Genomic DNA, 14,633 nt, shown 5'->3' with positions numbered 1-14,633 from the left:
ACACAGCCAGAGAGGGAACACAAGCAGGGGGAGTGGGAGAGGGAGAAGCAGGCTTCCCGCTGACCAGGGAGCCCGATGCGGGGCTCAATCCCAGGACCCTGGGATCATGACCTGAGCCGCCGAGCAGGGAGCCCGATGCGGGACTCGACCCCAGGACCCTGGGATCATGACCTGAGCCGAAGGCAGACGCTTAACGACTGAGCCACCCAGGCGCCCATCCCACAGCACCATCTTGCAAAGCATATTGGATGGAGGTGAAGCCTTGCACAGGGACCAGTCGACGAGAACTCTTTTCCTAACTACTGCATGGTGAGCATGCCTGAAAGCACTAACAAGGATTCTGAATTTAAAAGCTGACATTCCAAAGACTATACTGTTCGTTACTAGAGAAGTTTCTCTGAACATGTAGAGTACCCAAAACCATGAAGAGGAGGTGCAATGTCCCTTTCTGAGCATGAAGCTGGCTCTGGGCATGGCTTCTGCAGCTGCCCTTTGTCATTGATGATCATTCTTCTCCTCCTTTGGGAAACTAGGAGGGAAGGGACACCATCTGAGTAGTTTTTGGGGGGTGGGGGAGGATAAAGGCTGACATGCCATCATCTACAGCAAGGGGTGAGAACAATGTGGGACAGCCAAAAGAGCAGTACTATTCAAACTATTAGTCCCTAGAAAAGATGGAACTTGAGCACATGTCAGAAACACCTTGAATATGCATTAGGAACATGGGAGAGAGCTTTCGGGGCCCTGTCCCCACAGGTTCTGCTTCAATAGGTTGGCAATGGACCCCAAAATTTGCATTTCCAAAATGTTTGGGGTTATGCTGATGCTGGGGACCACACTTTGAGAAGCACTCAAATGTTTCTTGAAAGAAACGAGAGGTGCTAGATGCTAGGTGCCTAGAAGCTGTACAGCAACCCAGAATTACTTCCTCACCTACATGGCTAATGATATCACTTAGGGAAAAGGAAGTGGCCTTAAAAATTCGTCAGGTATTAATATTCTGAGCCACTGATCTAGTTTTCTTTACCAAATGTGGTTTGAGCCAGGATTGTGATTTGGTTCTATCTTTGGTGGTGGAGTGCTGGATAAGTCTAAGTACATAAGTGCACATAAGTATATTACATATACTTACAATGAAATAAATTATGTTAAAAACAAAGGTAATAAATACTCAGAACTCCTCATTTTCCAATTATTTTACCACATTTTATTATTATCTATGCTCTTGAGGTTATTTACATCTAGTCTGTATGGTAGAAATACCACAACTAATGCTGTGCTATTTTGCATCTCTTTCCAAATCCACATTCGTGACTTAAAGGTGGTAGATTGAAATCAGCCACGGTGAGAGTATTTACATCATGGAAATTATTGATTGCATAGACTTAAGAAAATAATGGAGAAATGTCAATAATGGAGATTCGATTTAAATGCATGTTGTATCTATAATTGTTACATTGTGACTGGAACAGAAAATTCAGGAAACCTTCTCCCAGAGCTCAAAACCTACTACGTGATTCAGCAAAGAAGTCACTGTGTCATTAGTGAACAAATGAAGATCCAATAGACATCTTTGTTGTTTCTCTTCTGTCTTACTCCTTAACAGAAATGAAAACACAAACCCATACTCACATCGGAATTATACTCACTTATTTAGTGACGTAAGCGCCTTCTTTGCTGAATAGGATAGTAATCAAGCATTTATTCATAGTCTGATTTTGTCAAATCGTGGTTGAATTGCAACCATAGTTTGGCTATGGACACGAGAGTTCAACAAAGGTCAAGAATCGTGAGAATCAATTGCCTATATGGAATTTACAGTACTGCATTGTGTATCTTGTTATTTGTAAATGGTGTGCTACATTCCTTTTCCATCTATAAAATTTATAAAATTTTATAATAAACATATATAAGTTATATAAAGTTTACAATAAGCATTTTTTTTTTCCTGGAGAGCTGGTTTTTTAACATTTACCAGCACCATCTTTTAATCATCTTTGAATCCTGAATGGGATGGGCCCTCGCTGATCATTAAGGTTATGATTCTGGTGCCTAGAGTAAGCACAACGGGGTGAGCAGCTCCCTTACAGAATTGTTTCACCAGGCTTATTTCTTTTGAATGGGCCGCCTGTAACAATAGTATCTTTCATCCTTGTTGCAATTGTCCTTGAGTGGGGACACTGGTGCTTTCATCCTCATATGCATAGTTCGGTGCACTTGCCCTCACAGGGAGATGCCCTGAAAGTAACAAAACTCGCAGAACCAGGGCCACACCCAGCCTTCCAGTAGTTGTCTTTTCCTACAGGTTTACCGTGACACATGGCAGACAACTCCCCGGAGAGTCTTTCCGTAAGAACAGGACTGGGGAAGGGAGCTTCCTTCCTCCTCAGAGGTCCGGGGCAGCGGGGCAGCACGCTAAGGGGCGGGGGGGGGGGGGGGGGGTGCTCCAGAGGCGGTCAGGGCCACAGAAACAGAGCATTCTGGGCAATGGTGATTACTATGCAACACGAGGCCTGGAGCTCCACCGGGAGCAGAGGGTCTCTCCAGAGCTATGGAGATGTCAGACTGGATGGACGTGTTCACCCACACCTCGAGGACTCCCAGATATGCTAGAGAGGGGAGGCCTATTCCTACAGTTACTCAGGTGGGACTACCCAGCAGCAACCAGTCCCACGACTTAGATCTCATTTGTACCCCATTTGTCAAGCTTCATTTTGCAGACAAGAAAGCCCATCTCAGGAGAGAGATGACTCAACCAAAGGAGTCACAGGGTGAGTCAGAGTCCAGGGCTGTGGATGTGTGTCTGCTTCACCCAGTCTCTGCTCCAGGCAATGAGTCTCCTTTAAATAAGCAGGGGAAGCATCAGCTCCTTGTATAGAAACATGCTGAGCCAGCTGGCATGTCTGTGAATCAGCATTTGTGCTTCTCCCAGACCATTTACAGATTCTGGGAAGGAGAGTGCAGGGTGAGGGTGCTCCAGAAGCATGATGCTCACAGCTTTTACACAATGGCCAAGCCCTCCCCACCTTGGCTCATCATCCACCTGTTGCATTTGTATCAGTCTGGCACCCCAATACAATGCAAGTTCCCATAGGCAAGGAACATGATGTCCATGGGCTTTGCGGTCAGAACTTGGTTTAAATACTGCTGTTGCCACTTATTAGCTGTGACATTGGGCAAGTCCATCAAATGGGGGAAAAGTAAAGGAACAAAAATTTATTGAAGGCCTATACAAGAAGGATCTTTATAGTTGTAAGTGGTTGAATCCCAACTCAAACAGGATTAAGCAAAAAAGATAATTTACTGGCTCAGCAATCCCATTAATCCTGGAACAGATCTTGTTGGCTTTGGACGTGTTTGGACCCAGGGGAATATCTTCAGGACCCACACTCACTCTGTCCGTCTCTGGAGTCCCCATTCTCTTGTGGACTCCATTATCAAACGACTCTTTACTCAGAGTAGGAAAATGACTGATCAAACTCCAGTCATACATATGCTGCGGCTCAGGCCAAGCAGAAAGGAGAATGCATCTCGTCTCAATAACGCCCTCAGGAATCCTAAGAGTCACTTGGATTAGACCGATCTGAGTCACATGCTGTACCTCTGAGCCAATTACTGTGGTGACGTAAATTCAGAGCACTGATTGGCCATGCTTGTGTCACATGCTCCTTCCTTAGCCAATGACTGTGGGGAGGTAAATTCAGAGCACTGATTGGCCATGCTTGGGTCAATGCTCCTCCCCAGGAGGCGGGGATGAAGCCGGGTCCAGAGCACAGGAACTACAAATGGAGTAGGCAGTAGAGTTTTGTAAAGAAATGCTTTCCCTGAAAGCAAGGGGAGTGGATTCTGGATAACCAAAAAAGTGTCGTCACATGCTTGGTTCATTATTTTAATCAAGCTCTCATAACAATGTAATTTAACCTTTCAGCTCTACAGTTTCCTCTTTTGAAATGAGAATAATGATACCTAATAAGAAGAATAGCTACCACTTATTTAGTACTTACTATACCAGGCACTGGGCTAAGTGCTTTATATATTCCAACTTAATTATTTATGTCTTAAGATTGTTGTTATTTTTTTTTAAGATTTTATTTATTTATTCATGAGAGACAGAGAGAGAGGCAGAGGGAGAAGCAGGCTCCCAAGGAGCAGGGAGCCCGATGCAGGACTCGATCCCAGGACTCTGGGATCATGACCTGAACCAAAGGCAGATGCTTAACTATCTGAGCCACCCAGGCACCCTTAAGATTGTTAGACGTAAATTAAAACAGATGACTTAAAAGGTCCTAGGCATTGTACCTGGATATAGTAGATGTTAAATGCTTAAATGTATTTTATTTGTATCAGCCACTCACCTACTACAGTATTAAGCATCTAACTGGTACGTATTGCAAAAGTTGCTTTAATGAATGAAAGTGTGGATTATTTCTGCATTTAATTATTTATATTCTACCTAGTTGCACAAAGGATGTGATATAACACACAGGACGTACATTCAGCAATATAGTGCAATATATAGAGGAAAACAAAATCAGAACCAATGGACTATGTAAATTAGAATAGAATAACAAGGTAAGTGGAAAAGTAAAATGCATTCATGGAGACCATGAAATTAGTTTTTGAATTTGGCTCTGAGTTTCCTGGTAAACAAAAAGAAAAGGGAAACCCCATTAATTGCAGTTCTACAGTTCAAGAGTGTGGTTGGGATGGGGGGGGGCATGGACAGAATATCATTCCTCAGGGAAAAGAATTTAATGCACTGGATTTTAAAAGATAAAGGAATTATGGTCAGGGGTGGGGCAGGTACAGGGACAGTTACCGATAGATGCTGTTCAGGGACAATGGCAGCAACTCTACCACAGAAAGTAATGGGCAAGGCAGTATCTCACCTCTTGTGGGGCAAATGCCCGAGGTACTTCGATAACAGGATGGGATGCCACTTTTGGTCTCTGATAAGAACTTGATCTCTGGAGGCACAGTGCTTCCTACAGCCTTGGAAGGACTTCCCTCTGACAAGAGTCCACATTTAGAGAGGAAGTAGAACCTTGTCTCTAGGAAGAGGCTGACCCCGAGGGCCCGAGCTCCCTCCTCAAGGCCCAGAAAATGTTCCCATGAAGCTTCGGGAGGAGAAATCAAGGGGTTCTCACCTAGCATCGCTCCTAGACAGGGCACCTTCTTTTGACTCCAAGGCTCTGGCCCACAGCTGGGAGAGAGTTAATTGTGGTGACCCAAATCTGCAGTCCCATTTTCAGCATGCTGAAAATTACTTTTTAATCCTGGCTTTCAAGGCTTGCCTGGGGAGCCATCTGCTGCACCCTCCCCCACCTCGGGCACATGGGATTACTCCCACCTGCCCCGCCTCACTTGCTTTTGTGGGTCCTAATTCTGCTCCTGTCCATCCAGAATAATAATAATTTAGAGGATGACAGTTTCATTTGTGGGGTGGGAAGCGAGCCTAGATTTTAAAACAACAAAAATCAAGGTCTTCCAGCCCAGATTAAATAGAAAGCAATTTGAGAGGTCAGAATCCGTAAACAATTTGTAGGTCTAGGATAATCAGACCTCGCAGCCTCAGGGATGCGGTGCCATCTGCTGCAGGCTTCTGGGGCTGGGCAAAATGGAGTTTGGGGTTTTTCTGGGCTTCAATACTTGGACATCAGTGGGTTACAAAAGTCAGTGATGCACCCATGACTCTGGGTTCATTCCACCCAAGGAAACAGCAGAAATCCCTGAGCTCCCTTTGGAGAAAACCCAGAGATTATGGACCAATTTGTGTAGACCACCTACTGTGTGCCTCAGGTTACACTCTTAAGGACCTCACTAACCAGTGGAGGACAGAGATGAGTCAACAAAGAGGACCCAGTATTAAGTGTGAAGTGTGCTATGAAAAGGGGTCTCTGGGAGTGCTGAGAGAGCACCAACCCTCTTGGTTGGGTGGAGTTTAAGCTGAGCCTTAAAGAAAAGGAGTTCACCAGATGGACAAGGTGAGACAGGGCATTCCAGGGAAAGGGAATAATAGCACAGTCAGAGGTCTGAGAGGGGATGGTGCTTCTGAGGAGGGTGCAGGGAAAGAGTTCTCATCCCCATGGCTGATAGAAGCATTGATTGCTTGGGTACCACCTCTATGAAGGACAATCTAGCAATAATTTTTGAAATTTCAAATACACATATCCTTTCACACAGAAATTCCACTTCCAAAAAAAGAAAGAAAAGAAATTCCACTTCCAAGAATTTATCTTTAAACACACTCCCAATGTGCAAAGTGACGTACTCAACAAGGTTATTCAATAGCGAAAGGTTTGGAATGACCTAAATGCCCACCAACAGGAGGCTGGTTAAGTGAATTATAGTACAGCCATACAAAGAATATTCTGCAGTGGAAGAAAGAATGAAGTAGTTCTTTATGTTCTGGTATGAAATGATCTCCAAGAGTATTGTTAGGTGATAAAGAAAAAAAAATGAGGGATCAACCAAATGCAATGTGTAGACCTTGCTTGAATTTTGATTTGAACAAAGCAGCATCTGTTAAAAAGGGGGAGAGAGATAAAGAGGGGGGAGACCGTTAGGGAATCTGAATGCTGACTGGATAGTTTATGATATATTTTTTTACATGTGATAGATATTGTGGTTATATTTTTTAAGTTATTCTTTTAGTGATATATGCTGAATTATTTATAGATGAAATTATATGATGTCTGGGATTGGCTTTAAAATAATCAGGGGTGTGGGACACCTGGGTGGCTCAGTCGGTTAAGCAGCTGACTCTTGGTTTCAGCTCAGGTCATGGTCTCAGGGTCCTGGGATCCAGCCCCGCATTGGGCTCAGTGCTCAGCGGGGAGTCTGCTCAAGAATCCTCTCTCTCCCTCTGCCCCTGCCCCTGCTCATGCTCTCACTCGCTCGCTCTCTCCGTCTAAAATAAATAAATAAATCTTTTAAAAAATAATTGGGGTTAGAGCTGGGGGTATCAGTAAAATAAGATTGATCATGTATGAGAACTCTTGAAGTGGGCTGATGGCTATATAGGGGTTCACACTATTTTCTCTACTTTTGCTTATGTGTGATATTTTTTCTATGATAAAAAGTTCTTAGGGCGCCTGGGTGGCTCAGTTGGTTAAGCGACTGCCTTCAGCTCAGGTCATGATCCTGGAGTCCCTGGATCGAGTCCTGCATCGGGCTCCCTGCTCAGCAGGGAGTCTGCTTCTCCCTCTGACCCTCCCCCCTCTCATGTGCTCTCTCTCATTCTCTCTCTCTCAAATAAATAAATAAAATCTTAAAAAAAAAAGTTCTTAGAAAGCAAGAAGCAGAGTAGTATATTTAATATGCTGCCATTAAAGTAAAAAGAGCAGACTCTCACAAAAAATTACATATATACGTATATATATATATATATACACACACAGATGTGTATTTATTGAATGAATGAATATTTTCTTGGGAACTCTCAGACTATTTGGGAATAAAATTAGCCTAAATAGTCTGATAGTAATAATTATAGTATAGTCTGAAAAATGGGAGGATATGAAGAAGGAAATGAATAACCGTAAGCCGGGAGAGGGGGTAGTTGAGGAAGATTTCTCAAGAGGAGACGATATTTGTGCTACAGCCCAAAAGATGCCCAGCAGCTTGCCAGATGAGGAATGTGAGGAGTCATGCATTTTGAATTGAAGGAAAATCAGGAGCAAAGGCAGGAAACTTGAAAGAATGTAGCATGTTTAACTAAAAATACGACTTTTGTTTAAAAATTACCAAAATCAATACCGTACTGTTGTCTTATATATAGAAATTTAACAATAGCTCTTCAAAAAAAAAAAAAATGTATGCACCCACAAAAAGAAAAAAAAGAGAGCAGAAACAATAGATTTGCCTCTTTGCTTATATGTGTATAACAAGTCTCTGGAAGAAACACATGTAGCTGGTAAAATCAGCGGCCTCTAGGAAGGTGGACTGTGGCTGGAGGACCGGGCAAGAAGGAGACTTTTCAGTTTTCTTTTTTGCATCTTTTGAATTTTTTTTTAAACGTAAGACTATTATTTATTTATTTATTTATTTTAAGTAAGCTCTACCCACAATGTGGGGCTTGAATTCTCGTAGAGCACGAGATCAAGAGTCTTGTCCTCTACTGACTGAACCAGCCAGGCACCCTGTTTCTTTTGAATTTTGAGTCAAGTGAATGCATTACCTATGCTTTTAAGTTGAAAAAATTTAAAAATATATAAGATTTGGCATCGGAATTACCTGTCTAGCTTGAGCAAGTTACTCAGCCTCTACCTCTATGAACCTGTTCTTCATCTATGGGATGGGGACGATAACATCAGAATCTTCGTCATGGCGGTGTTGTGGGATTAAATGAAATACACTAAGTTAAATAATGTAATAAATGAAATTCTGCATGGAGACCACTGTTCTGAACACCAGCTGACATAAACGGCAAGACCAGGACTCAACCCACAACAATTTGATTCCACAGTTTGTGCACTTTCCAATCCAAAAGTTAATCACCCAGTCAAGTTCAAGAGGGTCCCCAGGTTGAAGACGGGAATGGGATCAGTCTGAAGCTTAGATGTTATGGCCTCGTGGGTCTTTATTATCCATGATCAGCTTTGCCAAGAAGACTGTGCAGGCAATCATCATCAGCACTCCGATATTTTCAATGGCCTGTCTCTCCCAGGAAGGATCACTGAAGGTCAAATGGATGAAAGGCGTAATCTTATCTATACAACCAGGACCAAATCTTTTTTTTTTTTTTAAGATTGTATTTATTTATTTGACAGAGAGAGACACAGCGAGAGAGGGAACACAAGCAGGGGGAGTGGGAGAGGGAGAAGCAGGGGGAGTGGGAGAGGGAGAAGCAGGCTTCCCTCTGAGCAGGGAGCCTGATGCAGGGCTTGATCCCAGGACCCTGGGACCATGACCTGAGCTGAAGGTAGACGCTTAACGACTGAGCCACCCAGGTGCCCCCAGGACCAAATTTTACTCTCTGAGAGAAGTGGTTCTTCCCAGAGCTGCTCACAGACCGCTGGCTCCAGCAGCAGAGAACCCTGGCCTGGAAGTCACGAGGTTTGAGACCCAGGGTTGGGAGTTGAGGTTTGTCTTTATTCGCAAAATATATAACCTAAATCATATACCTTAACCTCACTGGGCCTAGGTTTTCTCATCTGCAAAATGGGAATAAAAATGCCTGCCCTGGTTACCTCTTGGGGTTGACGTGAATAGTTAATGCAAAGATATGTGTGATAGTACACCTTCTAACTCAGACTTGAGACTATTAGGATCTTTTCCAATCCACTTTACCCACGCACATTCTTTGGTCCACAGAGATGTATCTTCTACGTAAGTTAAAAATGTGATCAAAGGTAAGTTGAAAATGCTGACCTTCCATTAGCAAGTTGAAGCTGTCACTTTGAAGTTCCCTAAACTGTCCTCCTCTCCTCTGTCAAAGAGATTACAACACACAGGTGGGTGGGAAGGATCCTGTGCCCCATAAATACATGTAGGCGATATCCATCTATTTCAAATGTCTGTCCTTGCTGAGAGCTGCAGCTGTCTTGATGTGGCTAAATGAAGTAGGGAAAAATCAGAAAAATGCAAATGAGATTCTTATTTTAGGCAAATCAATCTTAGCAATGCTCATATCTGATCAAGCTTATCTTTAGGACGATCATTAGGATAATGGATTAATGCAAAAGTTTATTTTTGCCCTGTCTGTTCTCAGCTCTTAAGATCCTTCAGATCACATCTTGACTCTGCCAGACAGCCCCCCCAAAACTCCTTATAAGTCAGTTTGGCAACAGTACCCCCAGCATTAAGCTGGAGGGGACCCTGGCAATCACAGGGTCCAGCTCACCCCAAGGTCACCGGCACCGCGCTGCTCCCACCTCTTCTCACATGACATGAGCCAGCTGCAGCCACTCTTGGACTGCAGGGTTTCCTGTGGGCAGCCCCAGAAAGGGGATGAGGAAGATATGTGGGACTTTTTTTCATGAGGAGGTCTTTGAGGGACAGTGCGGTGAGGAGGTTAAGGGCATGAGCTTGGAAATCAGGCAGTCCTGGTTGAATCCCAGCTCTCTCATTTACCTGCTGGGTGACCCTAGCTTCCATGAGCCTCAGTTTCCTCATCTGTAAAATGGGGATACTGACATCTATTTCATAGTGTTGCAGCGTGATCTAAATGAGAATCATGTGTGTAAAGCACTTTGCGGGACATGTCTGACATGGGGTAAAAATGAGAGCTACTGAGCACTTCATATGCATCAGCACTGTTCCGGATCATTTATGTGCACTTACTTATTTAACACCAGCAACAGGCTTACAGCATAGGTGTTATTAGTCCCCTCTTAAAAAAAAGGTGGGGGGGGGAGAAGCTGAAGACCCTGAGAGGTCGAGATACACAGCAGAGTGGCCGAGTTAAGATTTGAACCCATGGCTCTAGAGCCCAAACTCTCACTCCTACCTTTCAGCTACTGGCAGCTCACTTTTTGACCTGACCAAGATGGAGAAGGGGTCTCCCTACCTGGCACGGAAGCTGGACTTGTCATGAACCTTTCCAGAAGTCTGTATAATGAGAAAAAGAGGGCACCTGGTCAAGAAGGGAGAGGCACGTAAGGAGAAGGTAGAGGGGACACGGTACTTTCACAATGCAATATGAAAGAGGGCCAGAGGTATCCCATCGTCAGGCAGCCACCTTCTGGTGTGGAAACACCATCACCTGGCCGGAGCCCCCAGCGGCCCTCCCGTCCTGAGCCTGAAGCTTTGGCTAAGGTTCTCAGGATGCTGGAGAAACATCCTAGGTCTTTGCGGAAATGAAAGTCAAGGCACCCTCCCAACGCCTTTTTCATTTCAAGCATTAGATCACTTTGAACCAGAGCCACAGTGGGACTGGAAGGTGGGAGTCAGACCGGGGAAAATGGTATTTGGAAATATCCTCCCTCTGAGTCCAAAAATGTCTGGCTATGGAAAAGCCCAGATTCTTAGGAACAGCATAATGATTGAGACTAAGGACTCAGAACTCAGGCCTGTTTCAGCTCGAACACTTACACAGATCCATGACCTTGGGAGATGGTCTTAACCTGGGGTCTTGATTTTCTCATCTGTGAAGTGGGGCTAACAATACCTTCCCATAGGGTTTTGAGGATTAAATAAGAGAATTTGCACAGAGCCTAGATAGGGTCTGGCACGGAGCTAGTGGTTAATAAATAGTAACTAGTTTTTATTATATGTGGTGGTTTTAAATTTCTGAAAGACAAAAATACTGAAACAGAACAAGTGAACATGGTGGGGGGTGAGGGAAAGAGAGGCAAACCAAGAAACAGACTCAACTATAGGAAGCAAACTGAGGGTTGCTGGAGGGGAGCTGGGGAGGGGATGGGGGAAATAGGGGATTAGAGAGGGCACTTGTGATGAGCACCGGGTGTTGTACGTAAGCGATGAATCACTAAATTCTACACCTGAAACTAATGTTACGCTTCTATGTTAACTAGCTGGAATTTAAATAAATATTTGGAGTACAGGAAAAAAAATTAAAACCAAAAATACATATTCAGCTGACTGTGTATGTCAAGTGGGGAGGCTGTACACACATACATATAAACATGCCTTTATACGTGGTTCCCCAGATATGTCACTGAAAAACCAGCACGTGCTTGAATCAATGTGGGGCATATTCTACCTACTCCGTCCAGTGGGGTGTGCGAGACGGCGATTATTACCCCCATTTTAGAGATCAGGAGTCTAAGGGACTCAGCAGGATCTAAGAAGCTTGCTCAAGGATTCGAGGCTAATCCAATGTCCCTTCTACACTTTGCTTAGTTTTCCTCAGATTTTATGCCCACCCTCCCCTCCCACACAAATTCTTTTTCAAACAAAAGGATTATGGATTCCCCCAAACACGTCTGGTTGGGGGGGGGGAGACACGTTAGAAGAGGGGAGAGGAAAAAGAAAGCAGAGGATGACAGAGGAGGGTGAGGTGAAGGGAGGGGCGCTGTCTTTGTTACTAAGACCCAGTCCCCTCCTCAAGGCCAAGAGCCGCACCCACCCACCCTGCCTGCCCCGCCCCCAGCCTTGTCTGCCCCTCCCAGCCTTGTCCTCCCAAGGGCTTATGGAGATGCCCCCCAGCGGGGTCCCTGTAAGGGGCTCTGAGCTCCCGGGACTCTGAAGTGCCTTCCGGGGCCTCTGGCCCACCCTGCTGCTGGCTCCGTGCGCCTGCCTCCGGGCCGTGAAGGGTTTGTGGTACGGCTGAGATTCCAGAAGGGAAGGAGCTGCACGGACGATGAAAACAAAGGGGAAGGCTCTGCAGAAAAGAGACCGGTGTGAGGATTATAGGAAGGAGGGTGCGCACACAGTAGGGCTCTGCGGACAGAGGCCGGTCCTCCCTGCCTCCCAGGGAGCTCTCGGAGGCCCCCGCCTGCCAAAGCTGCGTTTCAATTTGTCTCATACACTCAGGCTTCACTCCATTACACATGGAAATTTGGCTTCATTGATATGAAGGGGCTAATTACTACATGAAACATAATTACAAGACAGACACTGTCAGTGGGACGGGGAGCTGCCGCGGCGGCTGGGGCCGCTTCTGTGTTCCTACGGGGCTGCAAGCTGCCCGGAGCCCCGCTCCGCTTCTGGCCCTGAGAGTTCTCGCTCCACGGAGAGACGTGCTTCTCCAGGGGTCGGCGGTGCCACAGATTTCTGGAACTCAAGTCCAGTTTTCCCTCTGCTTTTGCTCCACAGTTGGCGATAGGTTTCCGCAGGAACCCGCGACGTAATAAACATCATACCTAAGAGCGGAGTTAGTCTTAAAGGAATCACTTAAAGAGGAAAATGACAGGAAATGATACATCTTAAAACCAGCAAAAAGGAGAAGGCCGTGTGGAAAATATAGGGCAGCAGCGGCTGCTTTTCTCTGGGTGACATGAGCCCCAAGAAAGAGCTGTATGTGCAGTGGGTTGCCTGAGAAATATGCTCTTTTCAAGTCCTTTATGGTTTAGGTTTTTTGGCTTTAAAATAATATATCGTAATTTACACACATGTACACACGCACACGCGCAAATATAAACAGGCAATAATCAGAGGTCAAAAGGTCCATCCTTTTTGATAATCAGAGAGACAAATTAATTGCAGCTAATATTTATGGAGCACACTCTCTGCCAAGCCCTGAGCTTTGCGTATATTGATTGTCCATCTTCACAACAGCCCCATGGGGAGGATTCAATCACCCCTAATTGACAGCTAAGGAACTGAGACTTATGGGGAAGCTCTGCCAAGGGGCCCAAGTTCACACAGGTAAACGCCTGAGCAAGAGTTTGCAGGCAACCCATCTGAATCCAGAGTCTGGATTCTCAAGAAAAATGAGAGAATCCCCCAAACTAGCGGTGACATATTTTCAAGAATCTCAAGAAATATCCCTCTCTGAGATCAAGCTTCTGACCCTTGATCACCAATCTTCAGGAAAGAATCTTAAGTATGAAACAGGTCTAATGCACAATGATCTTCTTTGCAGAATTACTTACCTATAATAGGGAAGAAATTGGAAGTTAAATGATCAACAACAGGGGAAAGGTTAAATAAATCTGGCACACTCGTAAGATGGGAGTATTATTCAATGACTAAACCTGATATTTATAAAGAGTTTATAACAACATAGGGAAATGTTTGTTATATAGAATTTTAAAAAGCAAGATTCAAAATATATATGCATTACAATCTCTACAAGAAAGAGATATGCAAAGGAAGACCAAATGTTAGTTGGGGTTTTTTAAAGCATAATCATGACTACAAGAAACAATTTTCTGTCTTTTGTGATGGCCCTTCATTGTTTGTATTCTTAACAGCTTTTCCCAGGCTCTACCCACAATCGTAAGGCCTTTATGGTGAGATCTTGCTTATCTTCCCTCACAGATGTCTGTTTAAAAGAACTACCATCATCATAATTTATTATTCCCATAACTGTAAGTTTTCACACAATGGGCTTCCCTTAAGCAGAAGATATCTGTGCCAAAGTTACCTCTGTTGTCCTGGCCAGTGACATGAGGTATGGAGTAAGGGACTTTTTTTTTTTTTTTTTAAGATTTTATTTATTTATTTGAGAGAGAGCACATGAGAGGGGGGAGGGTCAGAGGGAGAAGCAGACTCCCTGCTCAGCAGGGAGCCTGATGTGGGACTCGATCCCGGGACTCCAGGATCATGACCCGAGCCGAAGGCAGTCGCTTAACCAACTGAGCCACCCAGGCGCCCTGGAGTAAGGGACTTTTTTAAGACCAGAGAGGGGGATGCCTCAGGGGGCAGAGCTGCAGGTTCCTAGGAGTCTCCCCCACACCTGAATGGTCACTGATTCATTCATTCACACAGTCAGCAAACCTTCACTGGATGCCGACCATACGTCAGGCACCACACTAGGTTCTGGGAACATGGAAATAAAAAACATGTCAAAAAGTTTAATTCCTGTTTGTTTGAGGAACATCTCTGCGGCATGCGTAAGAAAAGCGGAGGAAGCTGAGGCTGAAATAAGTAACTGAGACTGTAGCAAGTCATTGGCTGGAGACAGAACTAGAAACCAAGTCATCCAACACTTTGCATTTGCTCCTTTCTTGATAGAAGGAGAAGGGGAGCTGGGGAATGTGGAGTCCTCTTGCTGGTGTGGGATG

The 14,633-nt window shown here is 44.7% G+C and overlaps 1 pseudogene; it reads left to right on the top strand.

The window, feature by feature from the left end:
* The first annotated feature begins 364 nt into the window (after positions 1-364).
* LOC123854847 (small nucleolar RNA U3) lies at positions 365-559 on the top strand (annotated as a pseudogene).
* The last annotated feature ends 14,074 nt before the right edge of the window (positions 560-14,633 follow it).

This window comes from Mirounga angustirostris, unplaced genomic scaffold, assembly GCF_029215605.1.
Source record: "Mirounga angustirostris isolate CCGP_5_RB_7025 unplaced genomic scaffold, mMirAng1.0.hap1 SCAF_17, whole genome shotgun sequence".
NCBI classification, from domain to species: Eukaryota; Metazoa; Chordata; class Mammalia; order Carnivora; family Phocidae; genus Mirounga; species Mirounga angustirostris.
This window is presented reverse-complemented; position numbering and strand designations above follow the sequence as displayed.